Here is a 27772-nt window from a genome sequence, read left to right as displayed (position 1 = left end):
AACCGCAGTAGCACTACCATTTATTCAAACATCAAAGGACCACGCAGATTTGATTTGACATACATACTTCCCCATATTTTTATTGAGGCTGATCAGCTTCAATAAAACAATTAAAGAGAACACTTAGTTCTGAAATAGTTGACCAGTTTGTCAGTCTTTCCTTAGGCAATTATGGCATTCTTTGATGACAATTATGGCATACTATTTCTACTTCATCTGACTATTTCAGTGGTTCCCCTCCTCAGATCTCTCTGCAGGAGGGCTATAACTGGCATCTACATCACCAGTAACTATATTGCTTCTCTTTGGCCAGAAGTCATAGCAAGAGTAATTTAGAGAGCATCAAGCACACTGGTATATAACTGTATATAACTATACACTGGTGATCTAAATGTGTACAGGGAATTTCTCCTTAAGAAGTTAGGATTATGACCCTTAGGATAAAAATAAAAACAGGAAAGCAAAATTTAGACCTTACACTCGCAGGAACTTGCCTATGGCTTCAGTCAGAGGCAAGTATCAGTATTTGTCCCACAAAAACAAATTTTCATCTTTAACATCCAGGAAGCATCTATTATTCAAGTTTGATTAGAGAAAAAAAAATCAATATATTGCAGCCATATAAAAATGATAATGAGACATTTATTCTTTTGATATATATAATGTCAGCTTCTCAAAAGAGTAATCTTTCATTTTCCCACAGGCATACATTGGAGGGAAGATTTTCCAGTTTTCATGGTCTATTTATAGATGGAATTTGTATTTTCATTTTTCTCTTCTGCAAAGGAGTATTATTCCAACAAAATGCAAACTACAGAGCTATCTTTCAGCACTAACAATGTAATAAGCAGAAGCTAAAATCTAAAGCTCCTGCAATGCTGTCAGACTGGTCACTGCAAAACCAAAGACTGCTTCTTTTGCTTATGTCATGATTTAAGCCCCAATGGCAACTAAGCACCAGGCACCCCTCACTCACCCCCCCATCAAGTGTAATGGGGAGGAAAAACAGAAATAAAGCCTGTAAGTAAAAAAAAGCTTAATAGTTGCAACAAAGTAAAATATTATAATAATAGTACACAACAGTAATAGTAATAACAATAATAAATAAAACCCAAGAACGAAAGTGATGTACAGTACAATTGGCTAATCACTCACTGAGCAATGCCAAAGCCCATCCCTCTTTCAGGTAACTCCCCTCTTTATACACTGGGCATGATGTTGTATGTTATGGAATATCCCTCTGGCCAGTTCAGGTCACCTGTCCTTGCTGTGCTCCCCCCTCAGCTTTCTTGTGCACATCCTCAGTGGCTGAACATGAGAGTAAAAAAAAATAAAATAGTCATTGGTTTAGGGCAAATACTCCTCAGCCACAACCAAAACATCCCTGTGTTATCAACATTATTCTCATAATGAATGCAAAATGCAGCACTGTGTACCAGCCACTGAGAAGAAATTATCTCTGTCCCCACCAAAACCAGGACTACTATCCTTTAACTAATTAATGAATTAAAGCACCACAGCACCTTCTTGCATAAACTGTTTATTTTCTTTATTCAGATAAGAGTTTCCAGTTTTAGTGGTAAATGCATCTTGAGTTAAATCTGAGCACTACTTATTAGTCAAAGACTGTTCCCAGTTGACAGAACTGTGAAAAATGCAATTATACAAAGTTGATAGATTATTTCTTTTAAGAAGCAGCAACTGTCATATTTATTCAACCTGCATGTAGAAGCCTGCACACAATTATGTCAAAATGTGAAGATATCATGAACAAAAATTGGAGAAAATATTTTCAGGTTTTTAGTGGGTCCAGATTCTGCCTATTTAAACAATATAGATTAGAAGACACTACAAAAAACAACACATTCAAACAGAATTTATTCACTTCTCTTCTTAAAAAGGACTGTAACGAAGTTTCTCTGTTTACTTGACTGATGCTACTTTTAAGTGCTATCTTTATGGTCTCATCACTCTCTTCCCTCAACAAAAAGGATGCTAACACACATACTGAGAAGACTAAAAAGGGAGCAAGGGGAAGATGGGATGACCCACATAAAAAAATTACTGAATTTGATAAGAGCTTAAGTCTCTGCAAAATTTCCTTTTTCACTTCTACCAGGTGCAACACAAAGGAGAGAGCATGACCTTTACAAACCAAGTGACCTCATAACTGCTAAAGGTCTTTAAAAAGATACAAGCTCTCTCTTATAATGAAAGTGTCCCACAGAAAGATGAAACACTTGTCTACTCACAGAACAGAGTAGGGCTTCTTTCCAGCCACAGAGTAAACTGAACTTCCAGTCTCTGGGTTTAAAAACTTGGACCTGAAAATAGGAATGAACAGTCTCACAATGTCCCAGGAGAATATGACTTATTCTGCTGCCAGCTGACTCTCTCCTAATTGATCTCAGAAATCAGCCTTTTTGCAATTAAAAGCTAAAGAAAAATATCTTACTTATAATTTAATATTTTGGAAGACACTCTAATGATAGAATCTATAAATTCATTTATACATGCATATATGCAAATAGCATATATTTGAATGTAAACTAACAAATTGACATTTAAGATGGAAAATACAACATACAGGTGCATTTTTTTCCTGCAATTAAAGCCATGCTAAAGCCATGCTTAACTGCTAAAAGAAATATAATGCAAAATAACTTCTGATGATTCTGGATTTGCTTTAGACATCTTAATCTTAGGTTAGATTAGCAGCCTGGAGGGAGGGAGTCAGATTGCTTGTTTTGTTTTCAAAGTCAAATATATTTGGAAAGATGTAATTAATATTTGTACCAAAAAGCAAGACAAATCTAGTTAAAAAGTACAACTGCAGAAAGTTTGACCTGAAAACTAAAGACCTGAACGTGAATACTTCTGCAGCTATTAGTGTAACATTTCGTCTATTATCCATATCCGTTAGCTAGAAAACACGTTAGATGCCTAACACGTAGCTAATAGAAAGTCTTTAATTGCTGTCATAGAGAAGAACCCAGAGAGCAAAAAAACCACAAATTTTCTCCTTTGTATGAGTAAAAAGTTTCAATGCTTGCAGAGCGATTCCACTGTTACAGGTGGAAAATATCTAGAATGGTATTAAATGGCTCAGTTTGCCCTTTAAATAGAGGTTTTAATGTGCAATGTAGATACATGCTGGCAGATCCATGCACAGGCATGTTCTTACAGTGCCAGAGGCCTCATACAGAAGTTTCCTGAGCTACTAGCTTAAAATTTTAATATAACTTGTCACTTTGGTGAGAGCCTATGACAATGAATAAACCCAAAACATGAAGTTGCTTACTAGGTGAATATGAAGCCTTACTTGATTTTTTGGATTTTTTTTTTAATCTATTTATTTTTGAAAGACACAAAACATTAGGAGCAACATGAGAATCCAAATGAAATTCCAGCAAACTTCCATTAACTTCAACCAAGCAAGAGTTTCACATATTCATATTGACACAGGCCAGCACACAAAACCTTTGACAAAGGGTAAGCCTGCATAACCAGGTGCTTAAGAGGTGAAAGATACCATAAATAACATCATAGCCAAATTTGCTCAGTGTGCATTTCAGAAATTAAAGTAACATTCCATCTATTGCATCTTCTGAGATGCCTGCTGAGCTTGGCACCAGAACTGAGGCATTAAAATCCATTTCAAAGCTGTTGCATGAGTATAGAGAGGATTCTCTGGAAACAGCAAGATATCATCACAGACTAGCACAGGAGGTGGAGCAAGCAACATTCATTCACAGACTTCAAAAATAGTCTCCAAAGAACAGACAAGTATTGGCTGTCAAACTACCTATTGGCAGTGCTCTCCAGAGCAGTCGGAATCAGTCTCCCATTTCATCCTCATGTTTTTCCTAGGCTGGGTTCAAGACCTCACAGCTCTCTCAGTGTTCACAAGATCTCCTCACAGTTCTCTCACTGTACTTCAGCTTTTGTAAGGAAAACTGCCACCATTTCTCTCTCTCATCTGTCTCTAGTTCTGTCATATTATTTCTTCCTGCGATCATCCAAATTTGTCTCACAAGGCTTTTCTTTGCACTTGCCTGCCTCAGTTACCTGAAGTCACGGGTGCATAAAAAAAAGTAAAGAAAGCAGAAGATTCATAGGGTGAATCAGACCTGAAAGTCAATGTTTTTGGCAAATTTCATAGCTAGTTTCACTTCTGGGACTCCAAAGGAAGTCAGGTACCTTCCAATGTGAAATCTGTAGTCTTCTCTTCACTTGGGTTTTCTATACTATAAAGCAATAATTTACCACGAAGTGCTTTTGGCTAGAGAGCACACCATTAGAAAGTTACACTGAAATGGTGTCCTATTTCATTCTTTCTGAAATGCATTTTACTATTTGGTGGGGGGTGGGAAAGTATTTCTTAGAAGCACATTAAGATGTTTGGTACTCCCAAAGTTGAAAACTGCCTGAGGAAAACACCACTTGTGACTTTATGAGCTTTTCTATGTGGGAAACAGGTCTAAGGTACTATTTAAAAAAAAAAAAAAAAAAAAAAAGTAAATGTTTTTAAAAGTGGCATACAGAGAAAATGCCACTGTATTTTCACACAGAATATTTACACACACAAAAAAGTAGGTCAGCATTACCTTATGATTCCAGCTCAATTTCATCCTTAAACATCTGTCACTGGTAACATGGTTCTCCTTTTGTGTCCCTGTCAGATATCTCCCACTTCAGTCTTATAGAAGTAAAACCCACAAAAACCAACGAAGAAACAATAACAAAACACCTCTTTTCCCACTCTTCAATTTAATAATTTTTTCCTTCCTGTCTACTTCAATCTCCTTGCTCACTCTCTGGTAGCCTTCATATCTCACAGCAATATTGTTTTCTCTTCCCTACGCAAGGCCCCCAACAAAAGATAATGGAGGAAAATAAGTCCATTACAGATTAAGGTTGTTACCACTGTTATCCCTGAATGTCATGCTTAAGAACATTCATAATAAAGAAAGAACAAGTCTCACATCTCCACCTCACTACATCATGGGGAATAGTCTGGATTGTAATTTTTATATATCATTAGATATGTGTATAATTTGAAGACTGATATGTTCAAGCATCTGTAAGGCTTTGCATCATTTATTCTAAATAACACAATTGACTGTCCAAAGTGTTTGGATTATAAGCCTAATAAGAGTGAAATAAGACAGATGCTGTGTTTTTTTTTTTACTAAATATAATTTTTTCTCCTGAAAATCAACACATCTGCAGAAGTACATGAATGGACTGATTTACTTGAATGCTCTGTCCATCATATCTTAGGACATGCAGTGGCTATACACCTGTTACATTGCTCCAAAAATAATTGAGTTTTCAGGAAGAAAATCTGAAAATTATACTAATTTTCTCAAAATTGTCTTTTCCTATTTCCTACAAAGCTAGAAGTATTTCTAGTGAGCGCTTACTACCATGCTCTTTTTTTTTAAATATAACTGTGTAAATAAAAAAAATCATGCATTACACATGCACTGTTGATTCCCAGGAAGCCAGAAGTTTGGAAGAAATGTTTATGTCAACTTGCAACACCTGTGGAGAAGATAAGGCCCTTTTATCCTGTGCTGCAGAAATATGATTTTAGCTTAATGATTCATCTAACTTTCACACAAAATGATGAACATACATTATTTGTGTATTTCATAAAGGCTAGCACATTTATTTATATATCTTCCAGAGATTAAAAAAAAATCCATTTCCTATTTTGAAATTTCAGCAACTTATCAATTCAAGTTTTTGAGAACCAATAAAATGAGTAAAAATGGGAAAAAATAAACACCGTCATCTCAAAAAAAAACCAAAACCAAACAAAAAAATCCCCTGAAACTAGATGCAGCTATCCAAGCATTCAGCCTGTTCTTGCATTACAGATTGCTGAGAAAAGATGACAAGAATATTGGATGAAAGCTTAGAGTACAAACCCACATTTTTTCTCTAAACTTTGGGGATAAAACATATCACTCAGACCTCCAGAAGATTTTGAAAGAGGCTGTGTCATTGGTGCTCAGTTAATTTGCATTTCTACATATACATCTATATGCTCACTCACATGTACACATACACACACACCTTTATTCCACCTTTCTCCCATGCATTTAAAAAAAACAACCCCACATTGCAAATCCACCGAGAAGTACTTAAAGATAACTTCAAAGTTATATGGTTACACATTCAAGAGCCCAGAGGCAAAGTAACAGCTAAACTTTTAGATTTATTGCAGTGGCTATCTCAGTACTCACACACATAGAACAGAACTTCTGCCTTCCAGTACTTTAGAGTCAAAGAAATAATTAACTATTTCTAAATCTGCCTAATTTTTAAATCTTATTGCATTAAAATTAAGATAGTAACTAGAATAATAAAAATGAGATAATTAACAGTTTTTCAAGAAACTCTAGATCAGTGCTACCCAAGGCACCTAAAAGAACTGCATAGGGAAAAATATGTTTGTTCTTTCACAAATAATAATTCTATATAATTTGACTGTGATGAATGCTGGTACTGAAGTGAGAGAGATTTAAATGCTACTCTCAGCAATTAAACTAAAAACAGTTAAATAGCTGTTCTAAAGTTACTGAAGCATAACTCAAGTAAGTAATTAGGCAAGGCATAAAAATGCTACTTCAAATTTATTATATATACAGCTCACATCCAAAGAAATATGTTCTTTGGGATCCTTTGTTCCCAGCTCTCTTTCTTGGACAAGGATGAGCATAAGAAAAAATAATTATATTTTGCTGCTTTTTTCTGCAGTGATAAACCAGACTGTCAACTGCATATTGCATCACTTGTTCAGGAATCTGCAGGATTTGGGGTCCTGACTCTGCTTTTACTTCCATCCCATCTCTTGTGGAAGTGAATGTAGAAGGGTTTCTGTTAACATTTCAAAAGACTGTTTTAAGGAGGCAGGTATCATTTTAATGAAGGAGATAGGGTAGTTTTTTATGGTTTAGGTTTTCTCCTGGCTCAACTGCATCTCATCTTTTTCCTGGTTTTATGTTAGTTAAAGTATCTTTGACACAATCAGGTTAGAAATTCTGAATATTTATGCCTATAAGCTCTGTAGAGGAAGAGGCATGGGCTATTAAACCAAAATGCTCTACTGACAGTTCAAGATTTTCCAGCTCTGTTATGGATTTCATCAGCACCATGGTCCCCTTTGTTTTCCAAAGGAGTAAGAACACAGAAGATCACAGTATAAAATATACAGCAAGGCTGAAGCCATGGCACAACATATTGCCATATAGTCATTGGTATGGCCAGTACTATAAAGCACATTCCAAGCATTTATCACATCCTGCAGCTATACTGACCCAGTGCCTCACCAGACTGGGCACATCAAATGGACCCGAGTCAAAGGAGACTGGAAGATCTCCAAAGCCCAGGGTATGGCCTGGAAGTAATTTATTAAGCATAATTATTTGGTCTAAAGGAGATGTATTAAAATTTATTGTTTCCTCTGAGGCAACACAAAACCAAATTTCAGTACTTACTGAGGTGCTACTTCAAATTCATGCTTTATAAAACCTCAGTGGTCTTCAGTTATTCCACAACTATTTCCTGAAGGCAAAGGGCCCTTACTGTCAACAGAAGTAACTCAGAAGAAAACCGGTGAAAACAGGAGTTAACCAAATCACTTTCATAAGGGAAAATAAATCAAGAACATTCATAAAAATTCAATTACATTTCTTAAGCTTAAGAAGAAAAGGCAGAGCACATTTTATCTGGAGCAAAAAGGGATAAAAGATACTCAGAACTGTGAAACAAAGGGCTAGATATTCATACTGCTTTGATATAACAGTGTCAGACAGTCTAAGAGGAATAGGCATGTTATTTTCTGTAACTTTAAAAACCAAAACCTTCCTTGAGATAGTTGGAAGAGAAGTGCTAAGATGAAAATGAACTGCTGTTAAATATAATTTGGAGTTGTTATGCTGCTTTATGATTACATTTGTTGACAATATTTTCCACCTGCCACCTCTGTAATCAAAGTTTTCTTTTATATTGTTGGAAACTTTTTGTGTTGTGACATTAGTCTTGTCTAGTTTTAAAAGTGGCTCCACATAAGGCTAACTAATAGAGAAGATTGTTTTATAACTTTGTAAATTTTATTAAACTGTGTGTACATCAACCTGAGACTGATTTGAAAGACCAAGGTACTGGGGTAAGCTTCTTTAAAATGTCAGCATCAAGTGATAGATTTTGAGGAAAAGCCCTTCCTATGTGGCAGGCGCAGACAAGCAACTCTGTCAAGAAGCAGATGGCAGGCATACAGCTGAATGCTCTGAATATTCACCAAGATCATCACTCAAATCAAAAAGGGAAGCATGGAATAGACAAATGGGATGGAAGTAACTCTTAATGCTCAGATTTGCCTCGAGACACAAAAAAAACCCCAAAATAACCAAGTGGAGAAAACCACTACCTCTCCACAAATTGCTTCCAAATTGTGTTACTTCTGGGAAGTGTGGCAACTATGAAAAATAAAGTCTCTCTTCTTAGCTCTTTCTTGGGACAGGTAGGATTAATCACTCAAATCTTTAAAAACTGATCAAGGAGAAAGACTAAGTAGGATTAAGAGATACTGGGAAGAACATAATTAATCCAAAGGAAATTTCTAGCTTTATTTTGAGTTTAAAAGCAAGTCAAACTAATACCATTTCAGACTGAAAGAGGGAGACATGAGGATATCCTGGTCTACATACTTTTACTGTTCAATCAGATTATCTTTCCTCCTTCATAATTCTAAACTGTATATGTCTACAAATCAGCCCTAAGAAACTCTTGAACAGAGCTCAGTTTTCAGTTCTGAAGGCTGTATTTAAACAGGCACAGACAGGAAACAGAATCTTAGTCATACAACAATAATAACACAATGGCAGCGTCCATCTATTTCCCCAGGGTTACAGAACTGGGAGTTGCATAGCACTTGCACTGAGCCCATCCCATTGTAATGGCTGCAGTTATAGATTGCATGTTTTAGTATGATAGGTAAATTTACAGGCATTTTTATCAGCTATGATAAAATGCTGTCATATTCAAGCATACAATATTTTCCCATATTCTTCTGGCATCTTGATTTTATTCTTACTCTGAGAGGTATTCTGGCACCTTAATCAGTACTGACTTCAAGAGCTACCTGTAATGCACATTTAGAAATCAGAGAATTTGTGATTCAACATCTGAAAATGCAGCTGTCATATTGTTCACTTTGGTGTCAACAAAAACAATTGCTGAATTCTCAAAACCATACACATACTTGATACAAAAGCAATAATGTGGTTTTTGTGAAAAAACACATTTAATTATCATCCAGTGGACAAAACAATCAGGACAGTTTAATATTATTTTACATTTAACTTGTTAATAAGAGGCTTAGAAATGTTTCATAAGAAAATTTCTTTCTAAACCTAAGAACAATTTTAATTTAATCTGTCCTCTGACAAAAAGAATTTTCTTGAGTAACAAACTTCAGTTCAAATATAAAGTTTCTTTCTAGCAATGAAGAATATTAGATTCCAAGAAGAAGATCCCTGGAAAATAGAAAAGCACAAGCTCTCAGTACCAATATCCTTAGAGGTAAACACACCTAGAGAAACACCCAAAAAATGAGACTGGTTGCCCGGAGAGGATATACAATTTGTGTCCTTGGATATATTCAAAACTCAGTGAACAAACTGAGATGACTGGGCCAGCTTTAAGCAGGGCGTGGGAATAAGAGAGCTTCAGAGGCCCCTTGCAACCTCTAACACTCCGCACTTGCATGATTCCATTTCTGCTAACTCTATGCAAGTAATTCTCTCCAAATCACTCTATTAAGAGAAGATAGACAAAATAATTGAAGAATTGAGAAGAGAAGCACAGGAGGAATTAACTGGTTGTTCAGAGGTAATTGCTGAATTTTTATCAGAACCAGAACCACCAGATAAGAAGTCCTGACATTAAATTGGGCTGTTTATTCAGTAGCATTTCTAGTGAGCGCTTACTACTATGCTCTTGTTAGAATTCAGTCTAAAGCCAGACTGAAAGGCAAATAATGAAATTCACAGAAGCAAAGCAAGAAGCGCTGAAAGGGAATAAATATAGGGAGAGACATATGGAGTAATTAAGATTCAAAGTTCTCAGATTATAGGAAATCATGATGTGTTTTGTATTAAGAGAGACAAGCAGAGAGAACAAAGCTAGTGAAAAGAGCCTGAAGTCAAATTAAGAGAGGAAACAGTATGGTAGGGGTGGAAGAAGGAAACCTACCGTGAGTGCCTGAGGTGCATACATGATGGAAGAATAAATTTATTGGAGATGGCAGTGTATAGTGTCAGACTGCAAAAGAGATAAAACCAAAGACCTCCTTATGCACACCAGTTTTGCTGCTACTGTAGGTCCTATTCATTGAATCAATATGCCAAAGGGATACTAAAGAATAAATAAAATTTATTAGAGTTGAGAGGATACAGTTTGCACCAGTTAAGAAAACATTTACTTAACTGAATAGGTTAGAGTATGTTATTATAGCTGTATAATAAAATTGATTCTCTGCATCTTGGAGTACCTGGACACTTGCTTTGTGAATGAAGCATTTTCTACATACTTTAGAGATAATGACTCAGCTGGCTACAAAAATTCTTCTAGCCATCCCATACCTCCCAGCACCCTCTAGCAGAATTAAATGCCTATCAGTTGACAGGAGAATCTGAAAAAGTTTTAAAAAATGAGGCAAGTCATTGCAAAAAATGATAATCTATATTTTTGAGAAAATGACAACAACGTAGGTGACATGTTATATGTGCATGTTTTGGATAAGAGAAGTCAGATGTGTGGTATCAGTGTTTACAGCAGCCTCTGTCTACCCTCCTTATAATCATGAGGTATGCTTTGTCAACATATTCACTTCCACCAATAATAGCATTTAATTAGTGAAATTGTCTGTTCCTTCATCAGGCTCCCATAGCCTGAAGTAATTTTCTGTGTTCCTTAGTACTATATGTGACTTGAAATGAATCTCATGTGTTGTGCATTAGACCCTTCATTAAGTATGTTTCTGCTGTCCTTACAATCTTTAAAAATGCTCATCCAGAGCCCTCAAAAAATGCAACTAATTAATTTTTATATATTTAGCAACAACCATTACAAGTGTCTGTGCTGGAAAAAATTCAGACAACATTCTAGCAGAAAAAATAGTTCTCACAAGCTGAAGAAAATATAGCTGTGGGACATAATTAATACCAGCTGTGTTCATCATATACATTATAGGCCAAGGACAATCATGCTTATTCCAGATTCAGTCAGGAGTCCACCAATAATTAATTCTCTGAAAACATGGAGAAAAATAAATTATGCTTTGGTTAGAACCATATTTCCTGTCCAAAATATGCTAACACTTTCTTTTTCTCTTGTTTTCTTCCTTGTAATGACAGAAGAACTTGAAACATTTATACCAGTTTTAACTGGAGTCTTTCTATTTGACATGTAGTGGAATCATTTGATACCTTTCTGCCTACAACAAGCAAGAATGCATAACCAATATTGTAATAATCCTCTGACCATTCTTTATCATGTGTTACTGGACCTAGAGACACTAATCATGAGCAACCCTCTTGGCTTTAACACAAGAAAATTAAAAAACTAAGTGCATGATAATGGGCATCTACCTGGCACTTTTAAAGGCATTAGTTTTTTGTTTGTTTGTTTTAAAGTAGGTACAAGTCCAGACCTTTATGAGTTTTCACAACTGTAAAACATTACCAATATGCATAGACATCCTTCCCACCCCCTCACACTCCTTGATTCCTCATCCTTCCCGTGTCATAGAAGAGATACTCATGATATTTCACACAGCCATTTTTTGCAATTTTAGTGTGTACTCTTCAATACACAAGTTTTAATTTGGGAATGACAAACCTCATCTGATGTACTACATCACAATCCTGTCCCCTTAAATGGAGTAGACACTTAAATCAGTCATATCTTCCAGGTCTCTCATTTCCTGAGAATGCATGCAGCTATTTTCTTTTCATTATTTTTCAGTCAGCAGTAAGAATATGACAGTCTAAATCTAGGATCATCTCAACCACAGGTACTGTACAGATATGTTAATAAAAAATGCCATTTTTCTTTTTTCATTCATGCCAACCTGAACAGATACACAACACAGTCTTTGGAGGGGCAGAAATTAGAGGATTACTTTTGTAATCCATTGTAGAATATTTTTGCTCAGCAGCTTCTTTGTGAATCAAGAAGGCGATCCTGCAATCACCACAGCTCATCAAATTTCACTTAATAAGAACTCAAGAGGGCACTGGTGAGAAATACAGTGTAGAGAGAGAACTGAAATGAATTTGATGATACTGCTTTACAAATTGTATCTAGTACAATTCAATTAGTTTGATGTGTTGAGATCCCAGTGGAAAATCTAAACAAGGGAAGATTTATAGGAAAAATAGTTTTCTCTCAACTAACATTGATTGATACAAAAAACAAACCTTACTGTCAAAAGAATTATGTGAGATAGCTTCTCCCTTTCATTCAAACCACATCAGCTGGCCTCGCAATCTTTTCCCAAAAGCCCAGACACACACAACACGATAGCCGCAGCATTGCTATAGCAACTGGAGGGAGAGTTGCTAAAAATGTATACAATTTAATCATTCAGCAAGGCTAATTTGCAAAACAGTAGCTAATAAAAAACCCAAAGAGATGCCACTGCTACACATCCCTCTACATCCACTCAACAGAGAGCACACACACACATTTTCACTCGGCACTCTTCACCAACAGCAAAAAAGAGAAGTTTTAGCTGATATAACTGTAAAAGACACTCATTTTTTGGAAACTAAATGTTGTCAATGCATGTTGGAATAATTGTTTTCTACCTCTCAAGACTTGTCTCGACACTCCACTAAAGTTTAACAAAGTATCTAACACAAACACATTTTTGGCATTGCAATTAGTTTTAAAAAATGTTTTTCTCAAGCCCAGGGCACCATTAAACTCTAGCCTTCAGAATGCTGCATGTGACATATGACACAATTTTACATGTCAGAAGTCAGTCCCAGTAATTCCAGGAAAACAGTGGAGGAAAATATAGTTAGAAAGGTTCAATGCCCCTTGGAAGAGGGGCTTACTGGAGGTCAGACTTTTGCACAGTAACACATTCAGTTGAGCTGTAACTTCTCATGGGAACTTTGCCAGTTAAATATATATTTCTTTAGTTGGGAATTACTTTTAAAAAACTTTAATTTTGTGTACTAAACATGACTTTTTTGCAACATAGGCACTTTCAAAATATTTGTTCTGCTACCAAGTGTGCTTGTACGAGGGAAAAGTTCAGATTAGGTTTTATTCCTCTAACATCACACAAATCCCCCTAAAAATTATCATATTTTATGTCTCATTTATTCGGCAAAGAAGTTAAAGTACCTCAGTCTTCCTGATTTGACTCTTCAAAAGCACATTTGACAGCTCAGTTCATATACTAGAACTTAGGTGTCATGGTTTCAATGCTATGTGATCACCTCTGTTTATCATACTCAAACACCTATTTTGGTTTCAAAGGCATAATTACCTGGAGTTTTGAAACTTTACCAGTCAAATTTTTTGTATCTTTATTTTCCATGCAAAACCTCAAATACTGAATTATATTGCATCAAGTACAACATTCTATCAACTTTTTATTCTTTTTCTTTCCTGTACAACAAATATAGAAATAGATTTTTTTCTTGTCCTCAAACACCCAGTGTCACTGTCTAAATACTTATTAAGTCTAATAGGTTGGGCTGAACTTTTAGCAGAAAATGCTTTTAATCCTTTTGGTACAAGGGTGGCTTTCTGCAGCCATCAGCTGCTGCTCTGAAAGCACTTGAAAGGCGTTGTTCTTTTTTGATAGCAGCTTGTGTGATAAATATGCCCACTGACAGCAGAAACCTGCAAGCAAATCTCCCAACTGATGCCGTGCAAAGCCCATAATTGCTTATTAGCACTTTGGCTCATTTCAGACAAGAGTCTCTCCAGCCTTTCCCCCCGCAATCACAAGGTTTGTAGCGCAGAGTGGTTTGGGTTGAGCAAACACACTGGAGAGCCACAAGTGCCCTCTTCCGGATATCCAATGCTACTCCAGTTTATCCATGGACCAGCACTGAGGATTGATCCGTGACCAGATGTCTCAAACACTCTCTGCTCAAGTGTTTTGCATTCTGTATCCCTTGTCTGAATATGCAAAGATTTCTTGAATTTTAAGCTTTTTAGTGCAAGCTACACAGACTAAAGAGCACCAGCCAAATAGCTTAATAAGAAAATACCTAGCTGTGTAACTTAGGAAAGATTATTTCCCCATCATTTATGGGTAACATCTCTGTCAATGTGTTTCTTAACTGAGTACAGAAAATGGATCTTTAATCCTATCATTTTCAAGCATCATTTAGATTAAGAACAGTCCTACTTTTTCCTCCAAGTCTGACTTTTTTTCCTATTTTTTGGTCTTATAATATCAATAAGGATAATCTGTATATGAAGGAAAACATTACAATGTCAAGACTCAAACATCAGTGTATCTTATACCTAGCTATCAATCCTCAGTGAGGTAGATAAAGTCTCTCAATTCCCATCTGTGCTGGGAATTGAGGTTCAGAGGTCTGAAATGCACCAAGCCACATCCATAAATCAGTATGTGCCTAAATAGAGAGTTAATATATTTCCTATTTATTATATTTCCTGCATTTGACAATCTAGGCATACACATTCACATACATTAAAGATTAAAATGAATGCTTTGCATGACAACACAACTTAACATTCAATTATTACACAGCTACTGAAAGGAACGTGGTAGACATGGGTTTACTCTATAACCAGCAGCATGTGGAAAGTTATGAACAAAATTGAGAAACATCTTAAGTCTAAAAGTCCACGTAAATGAATACAAATAATAGATCATGCTTTTATTTTATTCTAATCTGCTTATGTTGGTTATACCAGTTAATGTTGCTGTCTGTAGGTGACTGGAAAACACAAAGTGTCGATGATGTCAGAAAGCAAAGAAGAACTAGCCATTGTGGATGTGGTAGCAACTGTGGAAATGCCAACCTACTTCATGAGTCAACACTACAGAGGGGACACCAAGGCATTTGCCATCTGCCTCTTGCCTGGCTCAGAGATGGCACATCTATTTGCAGATGTATGGCACCTCTTGATCAGGACTTGCACACAGTTATTTTCTTGTTATCCCAACTACAGGTGTGCTTATAATAAGAAAAAAAAAGCCCTCAATTATCTATGTCTCAAAGACTTTTCACAACATATTCAATTATGCAGCCTCTTGGATCAAAGAGCTTCTTAATTTTTTAACCTCTCTAGATCTCTGAACTAACTTCATTGGCTTGTGCTGCTTTTTAGCACATCTTTATCTGAAGAAACTCATTAACATGCTGGCTATATAATTTGCTAATCACTAATGAAAATTTTATATCAGATCAGACATAAAATTGATCTCTGTGACATCTCAGTACACACCTCTTGCCCTTCGCATCCCAGCTCAATACTGCTGCTTACCATTATCTTTTATTTACGTTAAGTCCTTTGGACAGTTTTCAGCCTCTGTGTTATTTGAGCCAATTTACAATAATTTTTCAATGAGAATTTGCAAATCACTATTAGTAATTTTTACTATCCCAAATACTTCATTAGATTTTACATACATTAAGCTTCCTATATCACTATTTTTTGACTATTCAAAAAACAAATAGCTAAATCATCTAGCTATTTACTAGATGATTTAGAAGTTACTTTTGCCTGATATTCTTCATTCTTTCCTTATTCTATCACTCAGTAAGCTGTGAGAGCTTACAAAATCAGCATCTGTTTCCATATACTACCAAGACTTAAAGTTAGGACTCTTGCACAGTGCTGTAAATTTAGGTTCATGCTTTCCATCAGCAATATATTTATCCCACCTCAGTGGCAGCTTCTCAGTTCTCCATGACTTTCTAAGTCATTACAGGTGGTGTGGTCACCATCCTTTTATATCCTGGATGCTCAGAATATCCAATCTATGCTTTTCCTCCCAACCTTCTGGTCCTATCCCCATAATATTTTTTTATCAGTTCTGATTTGCTTCCTCACTACTACCCTCCTTAGACAAAAAGGCAATAGCCTTTACTTATACTGGTATATACAAAGTCCTTTCATTTCTGCTTTTTTTTTCCCACTGTTTTTATGCTGCATTTAATAGTAATAGTAATAAATTTCCTTGCTTTCTACAGAAAAAAGAAATACTGGATTTATATATGCCTGCTTGAACATCTTTTTAAAATCCACTGATACCCAGCACAAATCATGTGGCACAACTCTGAACAGAAGGCTTTTGTCAGATCCATTTGTAAAACAAAGGTTATCAACATTTCTAAAAAAGTTTCTGATTAACTAGAGCTTTTTTATAAATCTTTTAGGAAATCTTAATTGAATATCTGAGGAAAGATACATTGCTCTTATTTAACTATCTAATAATTATCAAGTAGATAACCAATACTTTGATACCAAGCTTGCATTATTTGTTATTTAGGAATTGGTCAGTGATTAAATTCTTGGTATGTGGAAAAAGCAATTCTGGTGCAATGAAGATCATATACATCCTTAATTAAAAACTAACTATATCCAAGTCTAATTTTATTTATGAGCTTTCAGGGAATAGTATTAACTTCTTGACACTACAGAACTGATTCATCAGATAATATGCAAGAAAATTTGTAGGAAATATTCCTTTGAAAGGCAAAACTCACAAAGTAATTATGTCTTTTATATATCTAGGTATCTGGCTCACATTATGTCAAAAAACTCATATCTTTTCATGGATTATAATTAGCACTTAGTAATTCATAAAATGCTAGTAACTGTAGGATTTAAAACAGTTAATAAAAAAAAAAAAAGATTCACTGGTGAAATGCATTGTAACTACACAAGACAAGAAGAACAAAGATATTTTGTTTCCTGTATACAGCAAAAAACACCAAAACAGAGAAGAAAAAAAAAGCCTGAAATGACAAGATTTATTTTCAAAATAATTTCATTTGGCTAACTTTATGGTCAAGAGAAATTAATTCTTAGCTGTCTGGTGGAGAGAATTAGGACAGGTGCCTGAATGCCAGCTGCCTTTTCAGCTCTTGTCACACAGGACAGGGGACACCAAACAAGTCTGCACTCTCCTGTCCAGAGCCAGACCAGGAGCTGCAGCACATGAGAATGGCAATAGACCTCTATGTATCAGAAGCAGATAACAGAGGGTGAGATCAAACTAAATGGCTTTACTTTAGATGGCTACAGACAGGAGAAAGCAGTTTAATTCCATTTATATTACTTCATATAAGCAAAAGAGAAGATGAATTGAACATTAGTTTGAAAACAAATGCAGAAATAGTGAGAATGTAATTTTCAATGTGAAGGTCTGTAGAAACTTGCATAAAGTGTTGGGTATTGTTGCACTGAAGTCTGGTTTTAGCGTGCTTTGAGGCCAGTATAGATTTAGAAAATTAGGTTGAATTTAATGATCATTTTAAACTATCAAAAAAATTCTCTTTGAATGCTTATTTTTATTAAAGAACTTTTTCTCTGGAGGGAAGCTTATAAATGAGTAGAGAAGTTACCATTAGATTGTTGAAATATAAGTTTTATGTATTTACATTTCCAAATTTCTTTTTCTGTTTTTATTAAATTCTTTTTCCCCATGTGTTGCTTTCCTTATGATCACAATCTGACATGCAGCTGATTTTAATTTTAAGCTGTTTATAGTATACCTCCAACTTTCATCTGTTATTTGCACTTCTTGTGATCTCTTTGGAGAAGGGAACAAGTATTCCCATCTTTACAAGCAGGGCCATGAGTATTGTGGGAGCTACCAGAATAAGTACTAATAATGACAATAGTAATAATTTAGGCAGCTTTCTCTTATCTGCTCTATCAGAATCAGTTCACCCATACAACATTAGCACTTCACTATCATCCACCAATGATCTGCCAAAATATTTAACTTAAAAACTGACAAACATGTCTTGGCTGCACACACACTGAAGTATTAAAAAACTGGAAAGCAAGCTGTATGCTGCCTATTCATATTTTATTTATACACAGACATGGAGCAGCATTATGAACGTCATCATGAGCCTAACAGCATTTCTCACACTCAATAAGGTTTTGGCCAGGAAAATCAGTATCACATAAAAGCAGTCACCTGTATTTGCAGATACAAGATTTCAAAGAAAAGACTGCATCAAAAGACCTAAAACTTGAAGTAAAAAACAAGCTAAGGAATTCTGTGAAATTGAGCATGCTAAAAGACAACAGATGAATTGTCAAGTTCCTGAAAGCACAGAAACAATAATCTAAACCCCTATAAAAAGTCCAGAACTGAAAGTAACAACATCAGAAACACTTTCTAGAGTCATCATTGATATTTCTCTGATGCCACCAATTCAACATATAGCAGGACTCCAAGTGAAACAATTTTAGCACTAGTATCCCTCAGGAAAGGTATTAAAAGTAACTCAGAAGAATATATTTTAAACCACCCCACTGCCCCAAAAACTTACCTTAAAAACATCTTATCCAGAGCAGCACATGCAACTCCACATCTCAGCTGAGTTACACTCCAAAGAACAGGGGACTCAATGAAGTTCAGACAAGGGCAACTACAAAGAAAAAAGTTCGCAGCAGCTGCCCTACAGTGAAGGATTAAGAAAGCTAAGACTCCTTGATTTGGAGACAATGACACAAAACGAACATCACATTTACACTTCAAAATTTTCTGTATCTAGTGAATGACTGCAAAACTATTATTCACTAAATGGATAACACTATAACTAAGAAAAACCCAAAACCCCAACCCTCACAGTACAGAGAAAGAAGTTAAAAGACAAGAAAGATCTAACTTGCCAATGTCTTTGAAAATGCAGTTCGTGGACAAAAAAAACCAAAAAACCCATGCTATTCCCCAAATAGCACTTCTCCTTATTCTCAGTTGGAGAACATTAAGCTGGACAGACAATTGCTGTGACTCAGCTGGGCCTTCTTATGCTGTAATCTCTTACCTTTTATCAAGAAATTTTATTATTTCATTAAAAGAATGAAAATGCAATAATTAATAATGCAAACGCATACTTATTGGGCAGTCTGTTAACTAAGATAATATACAGCACTTCAACATAAAATGTCAGAATTTACTTACTACAAGGAATAAAAACCTAACAGAAAACACCCCACCTTCCAAAGCATTTTTCCCTGAATAAACTGGAAGGATTGAAGGAATGAGTGCACACTGTTTACTGACATAACCATACACCTACAAAAAGTCAGTCACAGCTATTCCAGGCTTTTATGGACATCATATTAAGGATTGTGAAGTAACTGAAGCTGACAATGTTTTTCTTTCAACAGAAAGAATCTGTGTCTATACTTGTGATATCAAACTGCAGTGCTTTCTCAGAAATAAGTATTTTCAAAGGAATAACAACTGCCAACCTAGTGAAGAGCAATATAGAAAATTATATTCAGATAAAAATTCTGGTCTCTTATCAGGAGTAAAAAAAAAACATAAACAACCACATTTTGTCCAAGTCATCAATATATCCCGGTTTTTCAGGTCACAGATATGTCCTCTATTGTTTTCAGCACCCACCTCTTGCTAAGGGTATCCTCTTTTGGTTCTCCTGTAAAAACCAACCAAACAAGAAAAACAGTAACACCAAGGCTCTATTAAAGAATTAAGTACTTGATGGTAAGCTTTTTACTTATCTATGATGCTCAATCTCTTTGAAAGTATTTTTGCTTATAGACACTAGGTTGAATCCACTTCAGCAGCATTGGCTTTTAATTGTTGGAACTACAGAGTACAGAATCACTCACTATCTGTTTGCATCTGAAGTCATTAAAAGTGGACACCAGAAAACTCTGTTAGTACCCAATCCTGCAGATTGCTGGCTGATATTGTGTTCTCTCTGGCAGTTTTATTCACTTACTCGGATCTATACATATTCAAACTCATTAAACTATTTTAGTTCCAAGTACTAAATCTAGCAGAAGTTTCAGGTCCAGATGTCTGGTAGAAATATTCAAGCTCAAGTGCTCCTTTAGAGCTAGTGAAACAAAATTCTTGCAGTCAGACCCTTGGAAAGTCAAGGGTACACAAAGAAGGAGTGCTAAATTCAAAAAAGACAAGTGTTTTTATGTCCTCTGAGAAGAAGTCTAGGAAGCCTAAAAGGACAAAGCCCAAATGTTGTGGTTTGATATGCAATTAAAACTAAGAAATGTTCATTAAATATTCATTGATTCCTAAGTGAAGGTGGTTCCCTAAATTCACTAATTCTACTTGTGTGTGCATAGGAGATTTTACTTCAGTCACTCAGATATCCTGACAAATTCTGTAGGTCATGAAATCTAATGTGCAGTAATTGCACTGTGTCACAGACATAAAACCACACATTAAATACTAATTGAAATTAAGTTGAGTCAGAACATTTCTAGAAAAACAGGTTCTGTCACTGAGCTTAACACTGAAAATTGCACTCTTTCACACCAGCACACCATACCATGGAAATTAGCTTTATTTTTGATTTAAATATGACCCAGATAGCAGGTAATACAGAGAAAAACTTGGATTCTACTATTTGATTCTGGAATTCCTAAATTTCAAATGAAAAGTTAAAAGAACAAGCCATTTGAGAATGCTTTATTTAATGAGCAGTCCTATGCCACTGGTTAGAATTTGGCAGTTAAACCATCAGAAATCACTGAGCCAGCATATAATTAGGATGGAAATGCAGCTATGCATAATGCCCATAATTAGGCCTATGAAAGCTGAAACAAGCAAAGCCATTAAATCAGTCAATGTTTAAATCAGATGGTCAGTGTACCTACTCACTGAATTGTTTGCACGTGGTTTCTGAGGTCCATCGGTGAACTGCAGGTCATACACACTGTGCAGGCATTTTGCAGGAAACCACGCTTTGTTAGCTCCTAGTCTGATTTAAGATTTATCACCTACCATGTTCCAAGTACTGTTACAGTGCACTGCAAAGACAGCACAGCACACTGACCAGGCTAGTAGCTTTTTGAATAAAATAGAAAATAGATAGCCCAAGTTTACAAAAATACATCCAGTTAGTGCATATCATCTACTATGTATTAATGTTTTTAATGTCCTGAGTGTTTTTGTAGTGAATTTGCTTTGTATATCCTTAGCAATTTTCCATCATATTTCCATGCTCCAGTTTCTTTTGTGTGCTTCCTTGCTTCAGTAATAATTTTTAAGTTCAGTGATCAAAAAAGCTCACCTATGCAACTGCCCTTTCACAACAAACATATGACACCATCGCCAATGCATCTGGACAATTGCATTAGAGAAGATCTGGGAATTTTTGTCTGAAGCTTTTCTACATGCAAGAAGAAATTTTTTAAACACACCAATTTGTGCCAAAAACCACTTCAAAATTCTGGTAAAGTTTTTTTTAAAAAGTTATTCACAATACATTAAGGGCTTTACTTCTGCTATTTCTGCCATGGGGAAACCTGATTACTCAGACTTGTGAGATTTAACCACAAAGATTTGCAAAAGACTGTCCTATATACTGAAGTCCCAGGACTCTCAATTCTGACATGAACTGTATTCTTACCTACCTTTTCCTGACTAACAAGACCTGAAAAGAAAATAGTTTTATGTATATGGACTGAGTAACACACACTGAGAAACAACACAACGCCTAAAGCCTACCTAATTTGATATTTAAAAAAAAAAAAACATTTTACTGTGAGGACAGCCTCCACCTGTTGTATTTCCACCAAAACTTTGATATAAAATAAACATATTTCTTTTTTCAGCCCTCTTGGGAGTGAAGGGAAACGCCATTTACAGCTCAGCCATAGATATCATCAGCACAGATACTGGAGTATGCAACACATTCCACAGTTCCTGTGTTGCCCTGACAAAACTAGACCAATTCCTTTGGAGGAAATCTGTTTATCTGCTTTATGCCAAAAATCAGGAGGCAGACTGTAATACTGAAATTGAAGGAGCAGGAACACAGAGTTCTTCTGACATGGTAAAAAGCACAGGAATTATGCTTGTAGCAATCCATCTGGTATTTAATCCAAGTAATCTAAGTTTATTATTCTTTCACAGTTTCTGTACATCTACCTCTATATGTCCCTAAAAAATCTTAATACAGGACCCACTGGACATAGACAGTACTTCATTAATTTCAATGTGTTAAATGTGTTTTAATATGTTAGCCCCACAGCAATGGTGTTCAGTTAGGAAAGATTCACTCACTTAATGCCTTCCATATTTTCTCGGCTCATAAGGAGCTGCACAGTACTGCAGGGAGCATATTGTAGAGTTATTAAATGCTATTATTAAATATGCCATATTACTGCTGAAATCTGTACAAGGCAAGAAAACAGAGAACCCTCAATATTTGAACTTCAAATATTATACAATATTTCAGTAGCTACATTTTCACTTCATAATTCCAAAAGGTCTCTACACATAATCACAGCTGAAGGTGAATATATTACAGTAAATGTGACAAGTTAGATGATAACTGTGGTGTTAGGGTTTAAAGATTTGCAGTCATGATGTGACTGCATTATGCATAGTGATAGTTTTCATAATTTATTCATAATTTTAGGAATACTATGAAAAATATAGAGGCACTTTAAAAACCAGATCAATGATATGTGCATCACTCAGTAGTTGAAACTCATTTACTGTGTGTTCTCATTTGCTTTAGTGCATTATTTTGCTGAGGGCCAGATTCCAAAATAGTAGCAGTTTTCTTGCTGCTTATGTCATTTTACTGAAGCACTCAAAAGTTTGGGTTCTCTAAGATCTTTTATATCATCTTCTAGTAAAAATCCAGAATTTACTGAGATTATGTATTAAGAAGCTCCCCATGGAAGTAAAAACTGAAAAACCCCAAAGGTTTATATTAATTATTAGAGAAGTCAAGGCACTGTTACTTTCCTTGTTGTCCAGACTTGGTACCACAGCTGAAGATGCCATGTCAGCCTCCTGGCCCACATGGGCAAGGAAATAATGCTGCCCAGGGATAAATGGTGCACAGTGTACCACACAGCTGGAGTGTGTCACCTCCAGAGCTGTCATCCTGAGCTCTCCAAGGGACAGAGCCCCCACAGACTGTGTGAATTGAACTAACACAGAATTTACATACATACCTACAAACAAAAGACACAAATACAGACTAAATAGAGAAAAGAATGGACTAGTGCTCTGGCCAACAATGAAAATATGCTCAGGAAGTCAAGTCATCCATGAAATGCCAAGACAAAAAGGACTACTAAAACCTTTGACTAAACACAGAAACACACCTACATAAAAACATATTTTTTAAAAATACATCATGTTAATATATACTCTGAGGTAGACCTTGCAATGCATTTTTGCAGCTCATCAGAGAGACCTCAACAGCTGAGTGCTCCTTTCTCAAAATGGATTCTGAAGGATTAGGAAATATGTTGAAAGAAAAACACAAATAAAATTTTAGTACCTAAGAATCTATTATACAATTAAATAGCTAATGAGCTCAAGCTGCTTCCTTAAACAGAACATATCAGGAATAACTTGATTACTCTATGAAAGTATCTTCACAGAGGAAAAAAGGTAGGTAGTTAAGAGTTCTTTAATCTAGCCGAGAAAATGAAACAGGAAGCAAAGGTTAGAAGCTAAAGTGACACATATTACAATTAGAAATTAGGCACTCATTTCTACCACAACCAATTAACAAGTACATTTGTAAGTTCTTTTCCTGTTGAAGCCTTTTGAAGAGCTCTTTTGTAATCCGAAAAGAAAATTTTATGTGAAGTTTTAAACACACTTCCTGCTGCTTCTCTTTAGATTAAAATGTAACAACTGCTTATATAAAATGAATTGCCAGCTAGGAGAAAAGGGACAAGGAGGGGAAACACCCTTTTTTTCTCCCTGTGACAGAAGAACTAGAACTTGGTAAAATACAAACTTACACAAGTTTCACCTCACATACTATAGCTCAAAGGAGTCCACCAATTTATCAGCATTGCTCCCACAGAAAGAAGTTCTGCCTTAGGACTTGGGGTACTGCAGTCATAGAATTTTAGTTTTAAATGAACATCCAGTAAGTTTTTGGACTCACTTTCAAAAACAGAAGTACAAGCTTTTAACATCTTTTATAAAAAAAATGTGCCATTTCATGTCAGTCATTTTTAGTTCTGAATCTAACAAAAGACAACATAATGAAATGTCTCACCAGTGATTGAACAAACTGAAAAAAACACAGTCAAGCTTTCAGTAACATTAGGCAGGCAATATTAACAGATTATACTCTACACTGAAAATTGTAACAAGAATAATAATTGAAGTCAATTGCCAAATCAACAGTAATGTAAAACATGCAAGTAGTCTAGCTAAAAGGTTTCTAGTAATTTTTCCAGGTATGCTTACAGGCTTAAAATAAGCTGATGAACTAAAAGCACACAGGAGAGTAGACAATTTTGATTGTTTGGCTATTTAATATATGCTAAGCATGAAAAGAAGGATACTAAGAAATTCACACTACTCTGTAGCTTCCTAATTTTATCTTATCCTCAAAGAATCTAATGCAGAGCAAGCTGGTTGAATCATTTAATTTCTTGCAATTTTTTTGCTAATTGTAATGCAAATATCATTGACTACATTTTTCTTCTGGGTAAGATTATTCTACCACCAATAGTGGTGAAAACAGCCTTTTTTTCATTTCTTTCCACAAGAAATACATTATATCTATATTTCAACTGATTTAATTTTATCTCCTTTCTTCAGTCTTTTCCCTATCAATTATACATTAGATTAATATTTGACTATACAATTAAACAAAAGCTGATTTTTTTCTCCCTAAGTTCAGCAAAATAAATTTCTTCAAGTGCAATGTGTAATCTCTATAAGCTATTTTATTTCTGGAAGTTATATGAACTCTAAAATTTGCTGTCTTTTGACATTTACTCCAATAAATGTGAATTTTACACTTTTACAAAGTTTTGACTCCGTGGTTATTCAGGCATACATTCCACTCACTTTCTTGAGTTATACAGCCAATGAACTGTTTGACACTGAAGTCAAGCTGCTCACTGTTGCTCAAGAGTGCCTGCCCTGCAGCTGCCTGGTCATGTGCAGCTTCTGCTGCTCCAGATATACCAACAAGCCAAGAGTGAATATCAGTCAATACATCTGCCTTAGCAAAAAGATTTATATACTCTTCTATAGAGAAAAATAACTTCAAAAGTGTAGCTCTTTCAATGTGTCCTTCTCAATGACCAGTCTAGGGTCTAGAATCGGGGAAAACAGCAAAACAGAAAATAGCAAGAGCACCATTTATGATCTTTGTCACTGTCATTTGTCTAGCATTACTGAATTACATGAAAATATTCAAGAAGAAACAGAAAAATATGGTAAACTGTGAAAATCATTTCAAAAACTTTGTCATAGTTTCATGGTGAGAAAGGTGTGTGTTGCATGCAAGGAATTACACTTGGATTCTAAAAGTCCTTGGTGGAAAAATGCAGTAGACTCTAGAGTTTGCGTTGTTTTGATTCATCTTGTTCCAAAATGTCACCAGAAACAGCAACATTATCAAATGTCCTGAGTTTTAAATTGTTTCAATAAAGGATTTACCACAATTATATCTTGTAAGTTACTTCTGAATCTACAACTGAATAATATAGATTGAACAGAGTGAAACAAAGGCTTGTTATTGCTTTAAAAATGTTGTTCTACTGATTAGTACTACAGAGTCAATACTGATGCCTCAACCAAACTCAACAAATTCATGAGTTTGGAGTGAGGTGGGCCACCTGCATGCCAGGTGCCTATCAACACTGCTCCATAACTCCTTTCCACAGCTGGACAGGGGAGAAGATACAATGAAAGGCTCACGGGTCAGGGTAAAATGCAGGGAGAGATAACTCAGCAACCATCATCATGGGCAAAACAGACTGGACTTAGGGAAATCAGTTCAATTTATCATGAACCAAAATAAAGAGTAGGGAATGAAAAATAAAAACTACATTTTAAAAGAGCTTTCCCCCATGCCTTCCTTCTTCCAAGGCTTAACTTCACGCCTGGATTTTCTACCTCATTCTTACCTGCAGGGCAGGGGGATAGGGAATGGGAGCTACAGTCAGTTCATCACACATGCCTATCGCTCCTCACACTCCCCCTTCTCCAACATGTCCGTTCCCCAGGACACAGTGCTCCACAAACTTCAGTCCTTCAGGCACACACTACTCTAATACAGCCTACTCTAATGTGGGCCCTCCCTGAGGTCTCAAGTCCTGACAGCAAACCTGCTCCTGCACAGACCTTGCAAGGGCTCACAGCCTCCTCCAGGCCATCACATGCTCCAGCTGGGCTCCTCCATGGGCTGCCCATGGGTCTCTGCTCCACTGTGGCACTCCACAGCTGCCTCACCATGGTCTGCACCATGGCCACAGGGGAACCTCTGCTCCTGCAGCACCTTCTCCCTCTCCTGCACTGACCCTGCAGTCTGCAGAGCTGCTGCTCTCCCATATTCTCACTCCCCTCTCTACCTCCTGTTGCTGTTGCACAGCTTTCCCCCCTTCTTAAATCCATTATCCCAGAGGTGCTACTGCTGTGACTGCTGATCTTGGCCAGCAGTGGGTCCATCTTGGAGCCAGCTGCAATTGGCTCCATCAGATGCAGAGGAAGCTTCCACCAGCTTCTCACAGCAGCCACACCTGTAGATCCCCTGCTGCCAAAGCCTTGCCACACCACACCAATACATGGGGCCAGGAGCCTGGGTGATGCTTTTGACTCAGACAAGCTTGGAGATAAAATTATAAAGAGATTATAAACCAAGAGCAGTAGGCTGTTGTCATTATATTGCAAGAGTTCTATTGTCATTACATTGCATAGATTCCATATTACTAGTTTTGTACCTTGATGTTTCCCGTAGGCATCTCCTCTAGGCCTTGTTTCTTCCTTGTCCTCACAGCAGCCAGCTGACTCCAGTCACTCCCAACCAACCAATCCACTCTTTTATAACACTCTTCTTATTGGCTACAGCTGTGGCCTCTTAAAGTCAGGCCTGTTCCCAATCTCTAATAATTGGCTCAGCTGCCAATAAATTACCTTAATGGGGTAAGCTTAATTACTATACTACCTTTATTTTCTTATATTGTATCCCCCTACAGCAGGTTCTTTCCCAGTAGAGAAGAAAAATATTCTTATAGGCTGGGAATTGGGTATTTTTTGAACTTGGGTACGTGCCCCAGAAATCTAGTTCAATATCTGTGACTGTGGGAAAAAATATGACAGTCTGTTTAAAAAAATGTGTCAAAAAGTCCAACAACATAAAACCACATAAATTTCTAACAGATGATCAAGTTTTCAACCAGCTGGCAAATTACACTTAGGTAGTGAAAGGGGAAAGATTGTTTGCAATAATGGGCCTGCTGATTAGTTCCCCTTTGCAGAAGGAACTGAGTAAGTAAAGCTTGATGCTATATCAGAAATATTCTCCAATCTCTTATTCTTTCTGTATGTCTGAAATGGAAGTTCAATATTTATTATCAGTTAAAGCAGTCTCCAAAGTCAAAGAAAGGTCTGTTCATGATGACATCATCTTCTTCTGTTCTAGAAAAGAATATATTTGGAACACCACTGACCCAATGTGCTGCTGATAGCTACTGTGGAATAACAACCTCATGGACAGAGTAAGATATACAAAGTTGT

General features: G+C 36.1%; 1 long non-coding RNA gene across 1 annotated transcript; it reads right to left on the bottom strand.

Moving 5' to 3' along the window:
• Positions 1-687: 687 nt before the first annotated feature.
• Positions 688-27039, bottom strand: LOC131557210 (uncharacterized). Its single transcript, XR_009274711.1, has 3 exons — positions 26977-27039; positions 2253-2324; positions 688-1308 (listed from the first exon to the last, which is right to left on the bottom strand). It is a non-coding gene; the product is annotated as an uncharacterized LOC131557210 (long non-coding RNA).
• Positions 27040-27772: the final 733 nt, after the last annotated feature.

This window comes from Ammospiza caudacuta, chromosome 4 (genome assembly GCF_027887145.1).
Source record: "Ammospiza caudacuta isolate bAmmCau1 chromosome 4, bAmmCau1.pri, whole genome shotgun sequence".
NCBI lineage: Eukaryota > Metazoa > Chordata > Aves > Passeriformes > Passerellidae > Ammospiza > Ammospiza caudacuta.
The sequence above is the reverse complement of the archived record's forward strand: the minus strand, read 5'-3'. Positions and strand labels throughout refer to the sequence as shown.